Source organism: Sinocyclocheilus anshuiensis, unplaced genomic scaffold (assembly GCF_001515605.1).
Source record: "Sinocyclocheilus anshuiensis isolate Anshui unplaced genomic scaffold, SAMN03320099.WGS_v1.1 scaffold579, whole genome shotgun sequence".
Classification (NCBI taxonomy): domain Eukaryota; kingdom Metazoa; phylum Chordata; class Actinopteri; order Cypriniformes; family Cyprinidae; genus Sinocyclocheilus; species Sinocyclocheilus anshuiensis.
In genome coordinates this window covers 1,244,266-1,262,834 of record NW_015551075.1, presented here as the reverse complement: position 1 = coordinate 1,262,834, position 18,569 = coordinate 1,244,266, and the positions used below count along the sequence as shown (strand labels likewise).

The window sequence follows — 18,569 nt, the reverse complement described above, 5'->3', positions numbered from 1 at the left end:
CTGATGAACTGCAACACCTGCTGACTGCCATTAAACAGCTTGGAAGATCAAAGTCAATTTTTAATATAACTCCAATTGGATTCATCTGAAAGAAGGAAGTCGTTTTATGAGGCGTCTAGGATGGCTTGAGGGTGAGTAAATAATGGGATAATTTTCATTTTTGGGTGAACTATCCCTTTAAGGCAAGGCAAGTTTATTTATATTGCACATTTCATACACAAAGGTAATTCAAATTGCTTTATATAAAATGGAATAATCATAAATTAATCATTAAATATCCATAAGAAATAAAATATAGAAAATAAAATGATTAATAAATGATTTCAAATGAATTTAAAAAAATCTAAATAAAAAGACAGTCTAAGGATTTTTATATCTCTAAAATTATTGCAGTTTTTTAAATTAAAATTAATATAATGTCTATGAATCATTCTGAGTATGTCACTAAAACCATGTGGAAAGATGTGTAATGACGCCATAAACTCTCATAAACATCGCAGCAGTGTTGTCACCTTACTCTCCTAACTGAAAATGGACATGCATCATCAAAGATTATGAAAAGCGTCTCTAGTTATTAGTCATGGGTTGATTCCCAGGAAACAAATGTCTAGAGTGTCTAGTGTTTTGATCAAATGTCTAGAGTGCACTGCAACATTAAGCGGTAATGTGATATGGAGTAACTCAACAGCAGCTCAGACAGTCTGAGGTCCTCTGGTCAATGGGGTTGGCTTTAAACTGGCTTGGTGAAAGGTGGATTCCCAGTGTAACACAGACACTAGTCTCCTCATCTCCATAAATACCCTTTACCCTACAATTTTTACATTCTTCCATTGCCCTGGGACCAAAACTGTGCGTCTAGTCAGAAAGCGCTGGTGGAAAAATCATGTCAAATTCATCAGATATGTTATATAATGAGGAAAAAAAGAGAGAGAGGGTTAGAAAACAGACTTAATTGAGTTATTTCTGCATTGGGACATTTCTCCATACACGAGGCTCACATAATGTGCGTAACTAGCGTAACTAACCCGAGCTCCCCGCGGCGCTTTCTGAATGCACTGCTGGAGGCATTCAACCTCCTCCGGCAGGAGCCCCATTCAGCCTCCACCAGTGACCCGCGGCACGCAAGGGACACCAGAATGTGAAACACGATTCTGACATGCACGTGTCCATCTTCACATTCAGCTATCTTACACCACCATTCAAAAGTATAGGGTCAGTATGTTTTTTTTAAGAAATTAATATGAATCATGCATTAAATTGATCAAAAGTGACAGGAAAGACATTTATAATGTTACAAACTATTTGCATTTCAAATAAATGGTGTTCTTTTGAACTTTCCGTTCATCAAAAAAATCCTTGTTTCCCAAGCAATATTAATCAACATTGATAATAATATGAAATGTTTCTTGAGCAGCAAATTAGGTGTATTATCAAAGGATTTCTGAAGGATCATGTGACACTGAAGCCTGGAGTAATGATGCTGAAAATTCAGCTTTGCATCACAGGAATAAATTATATTTTAACATACATGAAAATAGAAAACAGTTATTTGAAATTGCAATAATATTTCACAATATTCCTGTTTTTACTGTGTTTATTATTGAATAAATGCAACCTTGGTGAGCATAAGAGACTTCATTCACCGACCACAAACTTTTAAATGGTACTGCATCAGTGAATACAAACTGCTTGCACCTTTTCTATTTGAAACACTAAATTATGCATTCAATTAGATGGTAGCAGTTTAATTAACCAGTCAGTTTTAAAGCTTAACAGATGTGTGGTTCACATTGAAAGTATATGAATCAAAAACAATGAACTGTGGCAAGTTCAAATCTGATATCTCAAACATTTTTTATGCTGTTCCCACATCTCTCTCTATTTTTTTATGACATTTTATGACAACTATTTGAACATGCACTACTGATTCAACAAGAAATCCAAATGGTCCAATCAATTCAATTTCCAATTTTGAATGAATATCCTTTTACTCAAAAACACGTTTGCATTTACAAAATGGGTTGCAATCAGACTTTATTAATGCTGTTAATTACACTGATATCATTGCACATAATCATTAGGATTTTTAATCTTCTCCTCAGGTGTTAACCTGCCATTAGAGCATGTAACAGTCCGAAACAGATCACTCAACCTCAAGGACGAGCATTCTGCCTGATACAGCCTTCTGAAAGTTAGGCGCTGTGTATCTTGGCAGACTTCAGCGGTGATGTGTTTTCTGCTGATGCACTGCAGCTGCGACATGGCTGGGCCTTTTGAATTGCCAGCGGCACCTGCTGCTGTAAGCTATATATGTGTGAGGATTTCAGAGAGACTATTGACTTGACCCACAGGTCAGTCCAAGCAGCCAGCTGATTATAGGAGCCGATGCCGGGATTTTCTTGGGATGTTGTGGGTTGAGTTGAATCTGGGGAAGTATTTGGACAGGTTAAACTTACAAATGTCTAAATGTCACTGCGTTAGATAACAAAATGTCAAATCAAATGGCATTTTTGAAAGAAAAACAGCACAGGCAGACTTTTTAAGCTAGTCAAGGGGAGGGGCCTACCCTTTTTAGCCAATCAAAACCACTTTCTGTCTGTCAATCATTTTGCAAATGAGGCTTGCTGATGTCATTGGGGGGTGGGTTTTAGAGAGAGGGGGCGTGTCATTGAAGGAGTGGGAGGCGGCCAAATTCTGATGGCAAAACTCTTACAGTGCCTTTAACATTTTGTTAAAAGCATTTGTAATTTACAATTGACTAAAAACAGATGTCCTCAGGTATGACATTAAATACTATTGCCTATATTTACTGCAGGATCTGAAATAATTTTGTATGCTAGAGAGGTTGACGTTGAACTTGAGGAAAACTGACTTTACACGTCCACTAAAAATCATCAAAACACCAGTTGATTACAAGTCATTAAGCAAAAATGATGTTAGAACAACTCCAGCAGCAAGTAGCACAAATGCTACTAGGTTTGAAATTTAGTTATCTAATGCAATGAAATTCAGACATTTTTTAAATGTCCAAATACTATTTAGGGCCACTGTAGGAGGAGGTAAAGCAATGAAGAGCTGAAAATTGGCTTTGAAATGCTCTTTTACAGTTTGTGTAATGCTTTGAAATTATAACTTTGTAATAAACAAGTTACTAAGAGCTAAAGTCCTCAGGCTTGACATTAAATAATGCTACCTATATTTATTGCAGGATCTGAAATGATTTTGTATGCTAGAGAGGTTGAAGTTGAACTTGAGAACGTATACATCCACTAAAAACCAACAAAAAACCAGTTGATTAAAAGCATTAAAAAAAGCATTGGCTTTGAAATGCCTTTTTACAGTTTCTTTAATGTTTTGAAATGACAACTATTTGTAGTTTACTAAAAACAGAAGACTTCAGGCATGACATTAAATAGGCTAAAGTTGCCTAATGTTACAGGGGTTAAGGTTGAACTTGAGCACAAGAGAATGAGCACAAATGCCACTTGGTTTATGTTTAGATATCTAATGCAATGACATTGAGACATGTTTTAAGTGTCCAAATATTGTTTAGGAGGAGCCGAAGCAATAAAGGGAAGAATGTTGGCTTTGAGTTGCCTTTTTAGATGAAAGAATAATGGGAGAGAGCCAGAGAGATGGAGAAAACAGATAAATCCAAGCTGAGAGAGTGATAGTTGCCAGGTTAGCTCAAACAGAAACTCACACACGCACAAAGCCAACACGTCAGAAGTAGTGTGACTCACTGTACAAATAAACTGCTAAATTTGTTGTGCATGAGGCTGAAGGTCACAGGGGGGAAAAGCTGCTTCTGAAACAAAAACAAGCAAACAAATGAAAACTCCATCAGTAGCTTAAAAAAACACCATCAGCGTTCGTAAATACAGACAAAAGTTGTCCTTTGCATGTCATACTTTCAAAATCTCCAGCGACCGAAGCATTTATCTGCAGGGAATACACCTTAAACCGCAGAGCTAATCTTATTAAAAACACTGGAAGCATGAAAGGTAGAATGGTTGTAAATGAAACGGCGTCGAACAAAAGGAGGAAAATATTCAATTAAGAGCCACTAATGATTTGCAAATCTTTCTCTTGTCCCCACAGACCGCATGTGACCCCCTAAATCAGGTTATAGGCCTGGTTTAAGTATCACTTTCAGACGTTCTTTGTACTCGTTTCTTCCCACCTTTCCTACTTAAATTGCTCAGTCTCTTGTAGCTCTCTTTAATTCAGTGTTGTTTTATGAGATTTCATGGATGATTGTGCATTACTCTAATTGCAAATCCGCTTAAGTCGCCCGAGGTGGTCACAGGCAAACAGGTCTGGCGATGGTTTTTAACAAAGATTGTGTTAGTGAAGTGAATGAAATGATGACAATGGAGTCACTGATAAAGCTGTGCATATCAGACAATGGATTAAGCGTTTATCTAAAGCGGAATCTCATGGTGGAGCTCCAGAACTGCAGTCTTGGCTTCAATGCTCGGGCAAAAATCCAGCCGAAAGTCAGAGTTACACAACAGCACGCTGGCTAATAGCTGATTCCAGTTCACTGGGAGCAGACTTGATTGACATCCCACAATCCTGAAGGTTTACTGGCCTGAGAAAGCATGTGTTTGAAATCAAGCAGTAACTTTTACACTCAAGGCCATATGGTGGAAATTAAGGCCGTAGATCAACTCATCGCTCTGTTTGCCTGAGCCTTGCCACATTCTACCTCTGCCAATCGCTTGATTTTATACTCCCTGTAAAAAAAAATAATTCCTCTCAAGGACTCGTCAACAAACTTTTTGACTGATGGGTTCGTTATGAATGGAAATCAAGATATTGAGAACACAGGTTTGGAATTGTACTATTATCAGAGTTGGGAAATGGGTCAGGATGCATCATAAATTGGGATGTAAAATTCACACTTAAGCTAGTTAGTAACTAGCTAGTATGTCATTAATTTAATCATCCTTTAAATCTGTATACAGAAGTACGTTGGTTAGCAATGCATTTTATGGCTGTTAAAACTATTTTTGACTCACATAAATGTTAAAGGTGATACATAACCATGGAATAGAACAAACTGTATTTTTAAATAATAAATGTTCAGGAACTGTATCAAATATGAATGGTTTACTGGTGCAACACACAAATTAGTAGTGCATAAATTGTTAATTAGTGCCAATTTACACCCAAACCAACTGTAACTGCACAGAACCTGTTGTATTTTCTTAGAAAATGTTAAAACTAAATGATTTTCATGTTGTTAAAAAAACTCTTGAACATCTGAAAACTTAAGTGCTAAAGATGAATTGGTGAAGAATCTATACTGCATTGGCGAAAGAAATGAACAGAATGCTTCACTGGAGTTGTGAGAATGCAATCTGAGTTAAATGATGAGCACGAAATGTTGTTTGATGCAAGATTTAAAAAAATAAGTAGGCAATGAATCACCTCTTTCCGTGCATGCAACAAAATGAACATACAACGCAAGCAGTGTGAACTGCATCTTTTTCTCACTATTTTTGTCTTGTTCTCCATTAAAAATATCTAAAGCTCTTTAAACCAAGACACATTTACTTGAGAACTAAATATATGTTAATAAGTGTATGCAAGACTTAATGCACACAAAAAATCATTTAAAAAATACACAACCCCATATTTTGAACCCCATTTACTAATGTTCCATGTTCCAGAACAATATTAGTCAGGCAGTAAGTAGATCATGATCTGAAGCAAGACACAGATCAGTTTTGACCTCGTCTGTGATAATTTCCCTGAGGAAAACAGGCAGTCGGTGGCCTCTAGAAAGGAATGTACTCAGTTGCACATGATACAAGCTAGATAGCATTTCAAAGACTTGATAAATGGGTGTGTCACTGCAGTGGACAAACACACGGTCGACATACACCAAAAGAACACAGTTCTTATTTGCCATTCAAGTCACCACAATACACTTTTAGCACCCATCGAGGGGTCTTCAACATGCTGGAGGGAAAACAAGCATGTGTCCCCATGATTTGAATCTCCGCTAACGGAAAATAAACCAGTTGTCACCACAGAGAGGCAATTAACTCTCAGTGCTGCATATATTCCAGAGGTTGCATTTCTAACATGCTTAATGTAAACGCTAAATTGTTAGGATTAGCAGATTAGCAGAAATTCTCTTATAAGCTATTATAATCAGACACGTTCCTGTAGCAGCCACTTCGTGATAGTGACTGGTACATTTGACAGACAGGTAAATGAGGAGTGGGTGTAATAAAATTGCTGCATTTGCATCATATTCATTGAATGACTAAAGTTAGCACACCGCCTTTTATGATGACAGGTTGGCAATTAGCCACCGTGCTAAACTTATCAAAAGTTTAACAGTTGTTACAGCACTCAAACGATTGACAATTTCACATTAACAGCAAGATGTCTTTTTAAACATCAATTGTATGTAGGATATCTGCATCAGAATAATATCTAAATACTTATGTTGTTGTTACACAAGCAGCTAGCCACCTTTCTGCTAACACAATAACAAGGCTGACTATATTTAGCTCTTTGTCTTAGGCAAGCTACAATATATTACAAGACCTTAAACATGCCCTGAAGGGGTAGGGGTCACAAACTAATATATGAAGCACATTTTAGCATCCAGCTAAGTGGAACAAGCAGATGCTGGATTTGCCCTGGGGAAGCAGCTTTGGCTTTGAGTTTTAGAGTGAGTGCTTATATAAGTAATGCATCTTCCGCAGCAGGTGCTTTTTTAGGAATTCAGAGAAAACATAAGGCAAACAAGATGGTTTCAGTTAATGGACTCTGACAGTGCAATGTATTTTTTGGGTTCGTTCGGTACGTTATCTTCATCAAGAGTGGCAGCTGTTTACTACTAGGTAACAAACTAGAGGAGGAGAAGATACTAGTTTCATGGTGTTACTGAAATATTTGTCCCTTTGGATTTTCAGACAAAACTTTACACACACAGAACGATGCTGACACAGGTGCACGCAACAGATGCAAAGAACGCAAGCTGCTCTCCAAAGGCAATTCATTTAGAGACAAGCAGCAGAGAAATGCATCGTGGTATAATAAATGTGACCGGGAGCATGCAGAAATGTAAATTTTATGCCATCAATAATTGTGTACTTATAGATTTTCACATGAAATTTGCCCCAGACCGCCTTTTCTGGCAAAAATTGCTAACATCTAATGGACCAAAAGCTCCAATGTAAACTAAACGCATGTGAAGACTACACTTGCCACAATGTCATCATTTTATCACAAGTATGAGAACTATAATGATAAAGTTTTAATAATCGTTCTAATTCTATGAGAATAGGGAATTCCACACCACAACTGTTATGACAACGACACAGAGGAACGATACAGTTGGAATCACAGCTGAAATTTATCCAGCTGATGAACGATAAAAATATTGACAGCCAATCAGAATCCACCCGACTGTAAAAAGCTCGAGCATTTAAAGTGGCGACATAAAGGCAGCATGCTTAATAATAAACAGAATATTACTATGCATTGGTGTGGATGCTAATATAGTTATCATTATGGTTATCGATATATGACATCAAAGTACTGCGAGAGCGATTCGAAAGCATGAGCTTTCAGGCATATATATATATATATATTTCAGGAAATATAGAAATTCTGGCCAGGACGTGTCCGGGAAAAAGAGGACGTACGGTCACCCTATTTTTAAACACTGAATTTATTATTTTATTTTTGGTAAACAAAAATTAAAAAGTAAAGCGCAATTAGTTGAAATTGTACATTGTTCACCACACCGCAACCAACATGCCAACTTTTGTAATGGTCTTGGTTTTTAAATGCAACTAGATCTCTATGTTGTTTGGTGCAATGCATTAATATTCTTTAAGTTGACATGAAATGGAAATTCACCCTATTTTCTAAATGCATGGTATCAATCATATTGTGAATGATTCATCCATGCATATGTGTTATTTTTAATGAAAAGGTCAAAAACTCTTCAGGTGAAACTTGCGACTTCTCTATAGTAACATATGCTGGACTTCAATCATTTTGTCTGCTTAAAGGGGGGGTACAATGCTGTTTCATGCATTTAGCATTGTTTACACTGTTAAAGAGTTGGATTCTCATGCTAAGCATGGACAAGAGCGTGCCCGCATCGACCAAAGAAATTGCGAGAGTGAGATCGCGCCCATCAACGCGCTTCATCCGGTGGCAGCGCTGCACGGGACTTGCTCGGGAAGAATGTCTCCAAAGAAGTGTGTTTTTGGTTGTAAGGGAAAGATAACTTTGTTCAGCTTCCTAAAGAACCCAGCGTTATGTAGACAGTGGATACAGTTTGTTTTTCCGGGGCAGCAACGGAGTTTCACAAGTGTGTTTGTTGACGAACGTTTTATAAACAAGGCCCAGTTCGACGCTGGATTTGCACATTGTTTGATACTGAAAGATGGAGCGGTCCCAGCTATATGGTGGCGGTCATGATTCAGAACTGCAGACGGTAAGTGAAACGGCATCAAATATCTGTTTTGTTGGCATTCGGCGCCCAAGTGCTCGTCGCTCTTTAGCTCCGCCCACGGCGCGCCTCCAGGAGCTCGGCTTTTTCCGGAGAGAATCGTAAAGCTGTGTCTTTCTTTTATAAATATGATAAAACTAAAGACTTTTTGGAGATATGAAGGATGCAGTACTACTCTATAGGTACTCAAGATTAACATGTGATTGGGTGAAACTGTGTGTGGTATGCCCCATTTAAACCCCACCTCTTTTTTTACAATCCACTGCAAACTTGCTTTCAGATCTGCCTCCATCCAATCAACAACCAATGGATAGAACTAAGTCCCGACTTACATTGTTTCCTTTTCAAGAATCCATTTCACTCTGATGCACGTCACAATATGGAAGAAAAGATCTCTCGCTACTTCCTTTACATTGCAACTTTAAGAGGTTATGGAACCGGATCGTGACCCACTGACTTTCATCACTTACGTTGAGTGGTATCAACTGGTTTCATCTTATAAAAATGAAGATTCTAAAAGAGGGTTTTCGCAAATATGCCATAGAAGAACCATTTTTGGTTCCCCAAAGAACCTTTCAGTAAACAGTTCTTAAAAGAACCATTTTTTTCTTAGAGTGGAGAACATATTAATAATCTAAAGAACTATTTTCCACTATAAAGAACCTTTTGTGGAATGGAAAGGTTCCATGTTAAAGGTTTAATGGAACCATCATTGCCAATAAAGAACCTTTATTTTTAAGAGTGTACCATACCTAGTGCGCTCCTGAGTTCAGACAACCTAATGGATGGATAAAAAGCTAATTTAAAAGCACCCATAGTTTCTCCACTCATGCTTCTGTCTCTGAGCTCTTCAGGCAGTTCCTTTGACCTCATGATTCTCATTTGCTCTGACATGCACTGTGAGCTGTAAGGTCTTATATAGACAGGTGTGTGGCTTTCCTAATCAAGTCCAATCAGTATAATCAAACACAGCTGGACTCAAATGAAGGTGTAGAACCATCTCAAGGATGATCAGAAGAAATGGACAGCACCTGAGTTAAATATATGAGTGTCACAGCAAAGGGTCTGAATACTTAGGACCATGTGATATTTCAGTTTTTCTTTTTTAATAAATCTGCAAAAATGTCAACAATTCTGTGTTTTTCTGTCAATATGGGGTGCTGTGTGTACATTAATGAGGAAAAAAAAATAACTTAAATGATTTTAGCAAATGGCTGCAATATAACAAAGAGTGAAACATTTAAGGAGGTCTGAATACTCTCCGTACCCACTGTATATATATATGGAAAAAAAAATTTTCAACAGTCATCATTTCAAACAGTCTTTCAAATGATGTTAAGTGAAATTCTTTAGTATTTAAGACTTTTTTTTTTTTTTTTAAATGAAGACAAGAAAGAATCATTTTTAATTATTTTCATTTACATGCACCAATATATCAAAACATAAAACATAATAGGCAGCATCGTTAATGTAATGCTACACAGACATTTCTGTAAATGTTTTTGGCGATTTTTGTTTGTTTGTTTGTTTATTGAGCACATTTCCACAACCGACCATTGACCACAGTGCTGTACAATATGTAAACACAGAAAAGAGACTATCACAACCAAAAAAACACACTAAAATCACAAAAAAAAAAAAACAACAACAGTGAAATAAACCCCTCAGTTTTAATACACAGACAATTTCTATACCCCATTAAATGCCAATGTGAGGATGTATTCCTTAAACTTGTGTTTAAAAACACTTGGGTGTGGGTGCCTATCTGAGAGAAAAAGATAAATCATTCCAAAGTTCATCTCCACTTTTAGTTCTCCACCGTTTAGTTCTAGGAATCATCAAAGCCAGCTGATCAGTTGAACTTAAAGAACCTTTTGGCTCACATTTTTCAATCAATTCCACCAAATACAACGGAACCATACTATGCAATGATTTATAAACAAAAAAACTAAATTTTAAAATTGATTCCGTAATGGATCGGTAAAAAATTCAGCATCAGCATTTTGGACCAGTTGTAATCGGCAATGATTTATTAATTCCAACATATGGTGTAGCAGTAATTTAACCTTGTAAATACAAAAGCATGAATGACTTTTTCAAGATCATGTATGGACAAAAATGGTTTCACCTTTGCTATTAATCTTAAGTGATAAAAACAGGACTTAAAAAACTTAACTTTTTAATAACTTTCACATATAAGCACCAATATATCAAAACATAATATGCAGCAATATTTACCTAATGATAAACAGACTCTTCTGTTTTATTGTGCAGTGTGAAATTTAAAAAAGTAAAAATAAACTGCTGAGTTAGATGTTTTGAATTCATTTACTTCAACGCAGACTTTAATCAAACTTATCAAATCTAACCCTACAAAATGTTAATCAAAAATGCCATTAAAATAATGCATGGCAAAATAAATAAATACATGTTTAATTAATGGTTACATAATTTTATATTGCTAGCAAAATCAATATATAGCAACCCTCTACATTGCGAGTAAATCACTCGCATATGCGATTCCCGAATGGAGGCCAATGGACTCCTATTTTATTTCAATTTCAAGAGCTGTTGGTATTCCTCAAGCTTCTTCAATTTAAACTGTTTGTTGGTAACATCTGACAGTCTGCGTTGAAAACAAGACTGTTGCTTGCCTTCTGACAGCCAATGAATTACTCTACATTCTGACAGGCGTCAGGGTTGACAAACCTGCTGTTCATTTCGTGAACCGAGAGATTATACGCCATCCGAGAGATATAGTGCTGTCAGGATACACCTGCAAATTCATAACCTTGAGGCTCTTCGGGATGGATTCGAGCGATCTTTGGTCATAAGTAATGAACGCACACATGCAGCTTCTTCGTGCTGCTGGGTCCATTTAAGATTAAGGTGAAAAATTTAATCAGGGTGATTTTCATCGATCTTGTAAATGCGCAGATGCTTGTATGCCCTAACGCGCTTTGTAACATGCATATGGCCGAAATCAAATTGTTTATACAAGGCGACCAAAGAAGCCATTCATCTTCAGGGGTAATCTAGATATGCCCGGTTATTTAAATCACTGATTTGAATTCCTGTTGTGTTATGAACAGGCCAGACCATCACTGAATCATCAATGAACTGACTTTAGCTGGAAAAATGACTCTTTGTTATTGTCTTCTTGCATTATTGACAAACTATTTTCCTGTTTGACACTGTAAAGCTGTTTTGACACAATCAGTATTGTATAAAGCTCTATATAAATAAAGGTGACTTGACTATTGCCACCATTTTATAAAGCTACAACCACAAGCCGTCCGTTTTTAAAACAGCTATGCAATTCACAGCCTCTTGAGACGTATAGTTCAATCAGCCCTACAATCTGGCAGTGAAATGCATCTACAAACCCTTGACAGCACACAGGTATGGCTTTTGAGAGCCTAGAATTAAGCAATTAGCAAATCTTAACAGACCCTCCATTTACACCTCAAGCACAAATTAACCCATCTATCAAATTTCATGCACATGAGAAGAAAATCTAATTCGTTTACACGTTTCAATTGACTCCAACTCCGTGATAAATGGAGATGGGCCTCTTGTAGATATAAATCGGTACATTCACTTGCCATCTTCTCGATGCTTTCAATATTCATGTCAATATTCCACATCCCGTGTAGTTATTCATTTACATGGAAATGAGCTGAAGTAAGTGTCATGACATTATGTGGATGAACGCCACAATCCCCCCGACTGCAGCAGGCCAAAGCCAAAGCTCAGACGCACTGGAAATATCACACACGTTCACAGACGCACTAGACATACAAAACACGACAGGTGCACTGTGGGCCGGCATGTGCCAGCTTTATTTATGAATACAATTTCATGCTAGCTATAAATAAACAAAGAGTTGAAAATTCTGTGTGCTGTTATTTTTTTTCCATATAGCACAAAAGGAGAGGCATTTTGAAGAATTGTTCTTTTTCATTTTTTTGACTATATATACAGTATGTAAAAAATATCCAAAGTCCATACGACTTGTGCACTATATTATGGAAGTCCATTTTCGCCACAGAATAAAAATTTAAAAAAGGTAATTGTGACTTTTTATCTAACAATTTGGACTTTGTTTCTCGCAATCCTGAGAAAAAAGTCACAATTGTGAGTTTATATCTTGCAATTCTGAGTTTAAATCTCGCAATTCTAAGTTTATATTCCGCAATTCTGCATTTATATCTTGGAATTCTGAGTTTATATCAGAAAATTCTGAGATATAAACACAGAATTGTGAGATTATAAATTGCATTATTGCAAAAACATGATTCCATACTATATGAAGCCATGTAATAAGTTAGTGTGAGGAATAGACTGAAATGTAAATGGTTATTGACTGATAATCTTCACATCTGCTGAATCAAAATTAAAAATTTTAATCACAATGGCGTCTTGCCACATTGAATATATTTCGGCCAAATGTGTTCTTCACACAAAGCTATTATATGGCTTCTTTCAACATTGAAAAAAAACCATCTCGATGCTTTTTCAGCATCTGACACCATGTGCGCAACATTTTTAAGGCACCATGTTAAAAATAGTTAGACCGCTCCACTCTATTCCACTGTGTCTATATGTTTTCTAACACAAGTGCGCATCCTTAAGACATGTGAATTGCAGGTAGGGCTGCACGATTAACCGAATGCGATTGTCATGCGCATTTTGATAGTAATGCCACAGAATAAGGCACGCAACATATTTCATAGTATTTAAGCCGTGATAAAGGCATTGCATTATAAATATACTTTACTTTAATGAAAATTATAATAATAAGAACTCAGATAAACCGTATATTGCCGTAGTCGTGTGTTTATTAGTCACGTTGTATCAATGAAAGCAGTTGAATCTTCTGTTTATTCAGCTGCACCTTCTGCGAGGCGTATTTGGAGTTTCAGTGCGAGAGCGCCCTCTGGCCTTTGGATGGAGATTTACTGCTGATCACAGAACCGTGCTTCACTGAAAGATACGCATAATAATCGCAGCTTCTGTCGAATCGCGATCTCGATTTCATTTCGATTTATCGTGCAGCCCTAATTGCAGGTGCTTTTTTTATTATTTCTGGAGCTTGACAGCAGTATTGTTTTTGTTAACTAATACTACAACTATTAAAAATAGTGTTTCTGTTCATTTAAATAAAGCTGAAATAAAAAGTAAAATATAAATACTAGATTAAAAACTAAAACTTGAAAAAACAAGCAAACAAAAAACTTAAATGAAAATGAAAAAAATGGTCAACTAACTGAAATAAAATAAGTTGAAGTACTAAAATTACCTCAATTAAAACTGAAATAAATTAAATCTAAAAAAATGACAAAAGCACAAAACAAAGTTACTAAAACATAATTTAAAATATTACTAAACACCATAATAGTACATATTATTAATAATACCAAAAGAACACTGCCTGACAGTTGTGGTCACTATAAAGAACTGTCATTATGTGTAAAAGAACTGCATGAAGATTCTTCAAACATTCATCCTTTGTGTTCCACTGAAAAAAATAACAGCATACAGATTGGGAACAACAGTAAATAATGACCGAATGTTATTTTTTCTGTGAACTACTCCTTTCATAATTACAGATGGGTTTGATATGATGGGCTTCAAGCAAATAATGACTTAATATGTTAGTCGTGAACAAAAGGTTCACAATGCTTTTGCTACACCATTTATGAAATGTCTTTTGAAACATGTGAGTCATTAGTGATAAGGTGCTGCAACATGTACGCTTTCATAAGACTTTAGTGATATTTCAAGGATTTGATCTGTTGTGGTCAGGCGTGGACTGTAGCTACAAGCTGTTTTATAACTCAGACCTAGATTTAGCCCAGAGGCAAGAGAAAGGATCAAAGAGAGAGAATAAGAGAGAGACACATGCACTGGGAATACAGAGGGCTTTGTTCCAAAACCTATGAGCCACCTTGCTCTCTACTAACTAAAGCAGCATACTAACTGAAATAGAACCTCAAAACTGACCAAGCTGGAGCGCTCTACAACCTAGAAAGCTAATTTCAAGACAGGACAGGCGTACACCTGACTAAAAGGCTGTTGCAATAGGAAGTTATTGGCCAAATTTGAACACGGTGTCCTAAACTCACGTGCATACATGCACACACAGTGCAACAGGACATCTGTCCGCCTCCACCTGTCTTCAACTAGGTCAGCCTGAAGCCAGCCATTGCATCTCATAGGTGTTTAATGAACAGCCTAAAATAACTGACACTCGCACACAAGACCCCTGCCCACAATGCACGAGTTACTACTAGCTGAAAGCTCTCAATAAAACATCCAGCTCTGCAGAGCTGTAATGTTGGACTGCGTTCAAAAGTGCATGCCACCGTTTTAAGTTCAAGCATGGGGAGCTGCCATCATACAGATCGGCATGAAAATCTGGACACCGGAACATCAGTGTGATGCTTTAAGCACTGTTTGCAATGTTCTTTTCCGTGCAAAACCCAAAGTCTCTATGATATTCTGGTTTTGTTTTGTTTTTTGTTTTATAAGCACTGCTATAGCACAAATAAAATAAAATTTAAGCTGACCCAGCTAACAAAAATATGTTTTTATTAAGTTATGAAAACAGTATTTCGGAATGTTCTCTGAACGTTCAAAAAACATCCTTTTTTAAATATTTTTTTCTTGGTTATATGAACGTTAAGGGAACGTGCAATCATTATGGGAATGTTGTTTTTGAATGTTCTCTGGACATTTTGAAACAAAAACAAAACGTTAAATGAACGTCCAACTAAAATACTTCAGGAATAAAACATTCTATTAACGTTTTTGTGTTAACGTTTTGAGAATGTTAGTAAAGACCGGATAACTTTATACAAACGTCAAATTAACAAATGAACGTTAGTTCAGAACTTTGAGAGAACCTTGCTAAAACATTATGAGAATGTTCCTTGTTAGCTGGGGAAGTACTAAAATTAATAAAACTAAAAATTAAATTAAAACTAAATTAAAAAAATAATAATAAAACGAACAGAAAAAACAAACAAAAAAACACTGAACATACAAAAAAATATAATTCAAAAAATTAGTAAATGCTAAAATAGCAATAGCACTCCTATTGCACACACTACATGAATTACGCATGTATTACATGTATTATTATGCATGTATTATTATATGCAATAATTACATTATTACGAATAACACTGACAAGGTTTCATACTACTTGTTTCCACTAACAAGTAGTCTAAATGAATAAATAAACTCCCACCCTCTCGCACAGCATATCTTGAGAGAGAAATATCTGCCCTCTACAATTTCACACACCATTTAGTGGCTGATGAATGGTGCATGAAATAAAACAACTGCCCACTTGCTGGGCACCACATGCGAGGAGCTGTTATTTCACAGATGCACGAAAACAACTTGCTGCCAGTCTGCATTGTTTGGACACAGTAGAGTCTGCGTACACTTGCTGCATGTAATGAATTCCTCACATGAACTTCTGGCTTTGGTCCCATGCCAGTCGTCTGGTGACCACAAAGGCGGAGATGCCACAACAAGGATTTTTTTTCACAGTATTTGCAGTATGGAAATCCTCTTTTGTCTTTGACACCGTAAAGCATCACATCACAATCGAATGGGTGGAATGTGGATCTAATTCTTTCTGGTTTACACAACATACTGAGCACAATTACACCATTTCCACTGTAAGTATGTATTTTAATATTGTCACATGCACAATAGAGGGTAATAAAGCACTACATACCTTGATTTCCAAGATGATGATGAAATGGGTGGAAACTGTCATCCTTCACAGGGTCCTACTTTCCAGGAGTCGTGGGAAAGGTAAAGGTGCATGCTTATATTTGAGGTATACAACTCAAAAGAGCTCACTATGATCCCACATTATACTGTATTATACCATACTATACTATTTTGCACTATAGCACAATATATTATCCTTCACAATATTATAGTGATTCTACACAATACATCATACTGTACTACACAATATATCACACTCAGAGAAGTCCATTACACTATTGCACATTACTGTACCACATTCTCATATCACATTACATATCTAAGCATTATTACATGAGAATGCAAGAAAGCAATATGTCAGTTTCGGAATCAGATGAACCTGTCAAATCGATCAGGTGCTGATGTTGCTCGGGCGCTCAGGTGAAATGATGCGTATCATTTATGATGAGGTTAATGCTCTTTTTGTCTGAACTTGCACCGGCGAAACATGTTGCCACAAACTCACATAACTGGAATAGGTTTCTCTGTTCAATGTCTGGCCGGTCTTGCTTGCAAAAACGCGCCGGTTTTGGTGACATTATGCAAAAATGGCACTGGATAAGACACACGAGCGCGTAACGGATGGCACGAAATGAGAAAAGACGCACCTTGACGCCGCACACCGCCACTAGTGACATACAGATCGCAGAAATCAAAGCGCACTTGAAAGTATACAGTGGCATCATTCATGAGTTTCAAAATCCACAAAGATAAAGGTCCAGAAGTGCAGACCAACCTGTAGCGTGAGCAGATTGCCGTCAGCTCCACGGAAACAGTGCGGACTACAAGCAGCTGATGCGCGGCATGAGTTCATAAGACAGCACGGGCGACACACTGATATTTATACACACCTCCAGACTCCTGCTTTACACTGTTTACAACGCCGGTGCGAAGCCGCGCCCACTGCGCGACGATTGGTCGGAAGAATCCGAAGGCACGCCTACTTGAATCTGATTGGCTCAACGGATCCCTATGCGGTTCAAGACCTCAATGTACAGTATCCAACTAAACACTGCACATGCTTCTGACTGTAAATGAGATGATTAATTATTAGGGAGTATGCAAAAGGTCATGGCCAAAAAATAAATAAACAATACACTGAAAACTGCACTTATGATTGCGTCCACAGTAACAGGTCATGATGAGACTTCAGTTCTATTCTGCTCACATTTCAGCAGATGCTTTTATTTTATTCAAAACAACAACAACAAAGGTGATTATATTCAATTTACTTGTGTTGATTTAGAAGATGCTTTTATTCAAAGTGACTTGCAAATGAGGAGCGCAATAGAAGCCATTCTAGTCACTGATGGAAAGATGTGCTGGTAGTTATTTGTGGAAAGCAGCACTGGTATCGAATCCTAATGATTATGAATTATGACCCGATAGAGAGGGAGAGAGATTTGACTCATACTGCATAACAGTTATCAGTTTTAATCCATAGAGGTCGCTATTATCATTGTTCCAAGAGACAGAAAACTTCATAAAGTGGCATCCTGTTGTGATTCATATTGACTTGAGAATTCAAACTGAATTTCCAAATAAACAGGTGCTCCTAAATGAGTCATGCAGCTGCATTTAGCTTTCTTCTCTACACACTGAAATCTGCTTTGAGAAGCATGCTGAACAAAATTATAATCACTTACTGAAAACAATGTAATGGGCATCATTTTTTTCAGAGGGGGTTTGATCTATTTAAAGGGGTCATATGATGCGATTTCAATTTTTCCTTTCTCTTTGGAGTGTTACAAGCTCTTGGTGCATAAAGAAGATCTGTAAAGTTGCAAAGACTAAAGTCTCAAATCCAAAGAGATATTCTTTATAAAAGTTAAGAGTCAACCACGCCTACCTAAAACGGCTCGTTCTAACACGCCCCCACATGTCTACGTCACAATGTGGGAAGATTTGCATAACGTCACCCAAATGTTCACGCAAAGAAAGAAGGCGTAACTTTTATTCTTGCTGTGGTATTGCTGCTGCCGCCGCCATGTCGTGAAGACGCTGTTTCGTTGTGAAAGCGAAACTACTTTGGTTGGCCTTCCAAAAAATGATGATATCCGCTTTGTCATGCCAGGAGCTGATCCGTGCTGGTCGCTGAGGAAATACATCAACTTTGCGCTGTGGATCGCCGGATCGGCTTTCACCGTGGACGAAGCAGAGTCCAGCCTGGGGTCGTCACATGTGGTTGCCGCAAGCCCTCCGGACGTTCCTTCGTCGAATCCGCCGGCCGCGCCGTTTTCAAGCCTGACCGCCTCCGCTCACTCAAGCCGGCCTCCGCATACTCTAG

The 18,569-nt window shown here is 37.3% G+C and overlaps 1 protein-coding gene across 1 annotated transcript in view; it reads right to left on the bottom strand.

Moving 5' to 3' along the window:
- LOC107662263 (cell migration-inducing and hyaluronan-binding protein-like) overlaps window positions 1-17,105 on the bottom strand; it is a 63,375-nt gene extending 46,270 nt beyond the window's left edge. Inside the window, exon 1 of the mRNA XM_016452217.1 lies at window positions 17,019-17,105. The gene's annotated coding sequence lies outside the window, so the exon portion shown is untranslated. The remainder of the gene's footprint in view (window positions 1-17,018) is intronic.
- Between the last annotated feature and the right edge of the window lie 1,464 nt (window positions 17,106-18,569).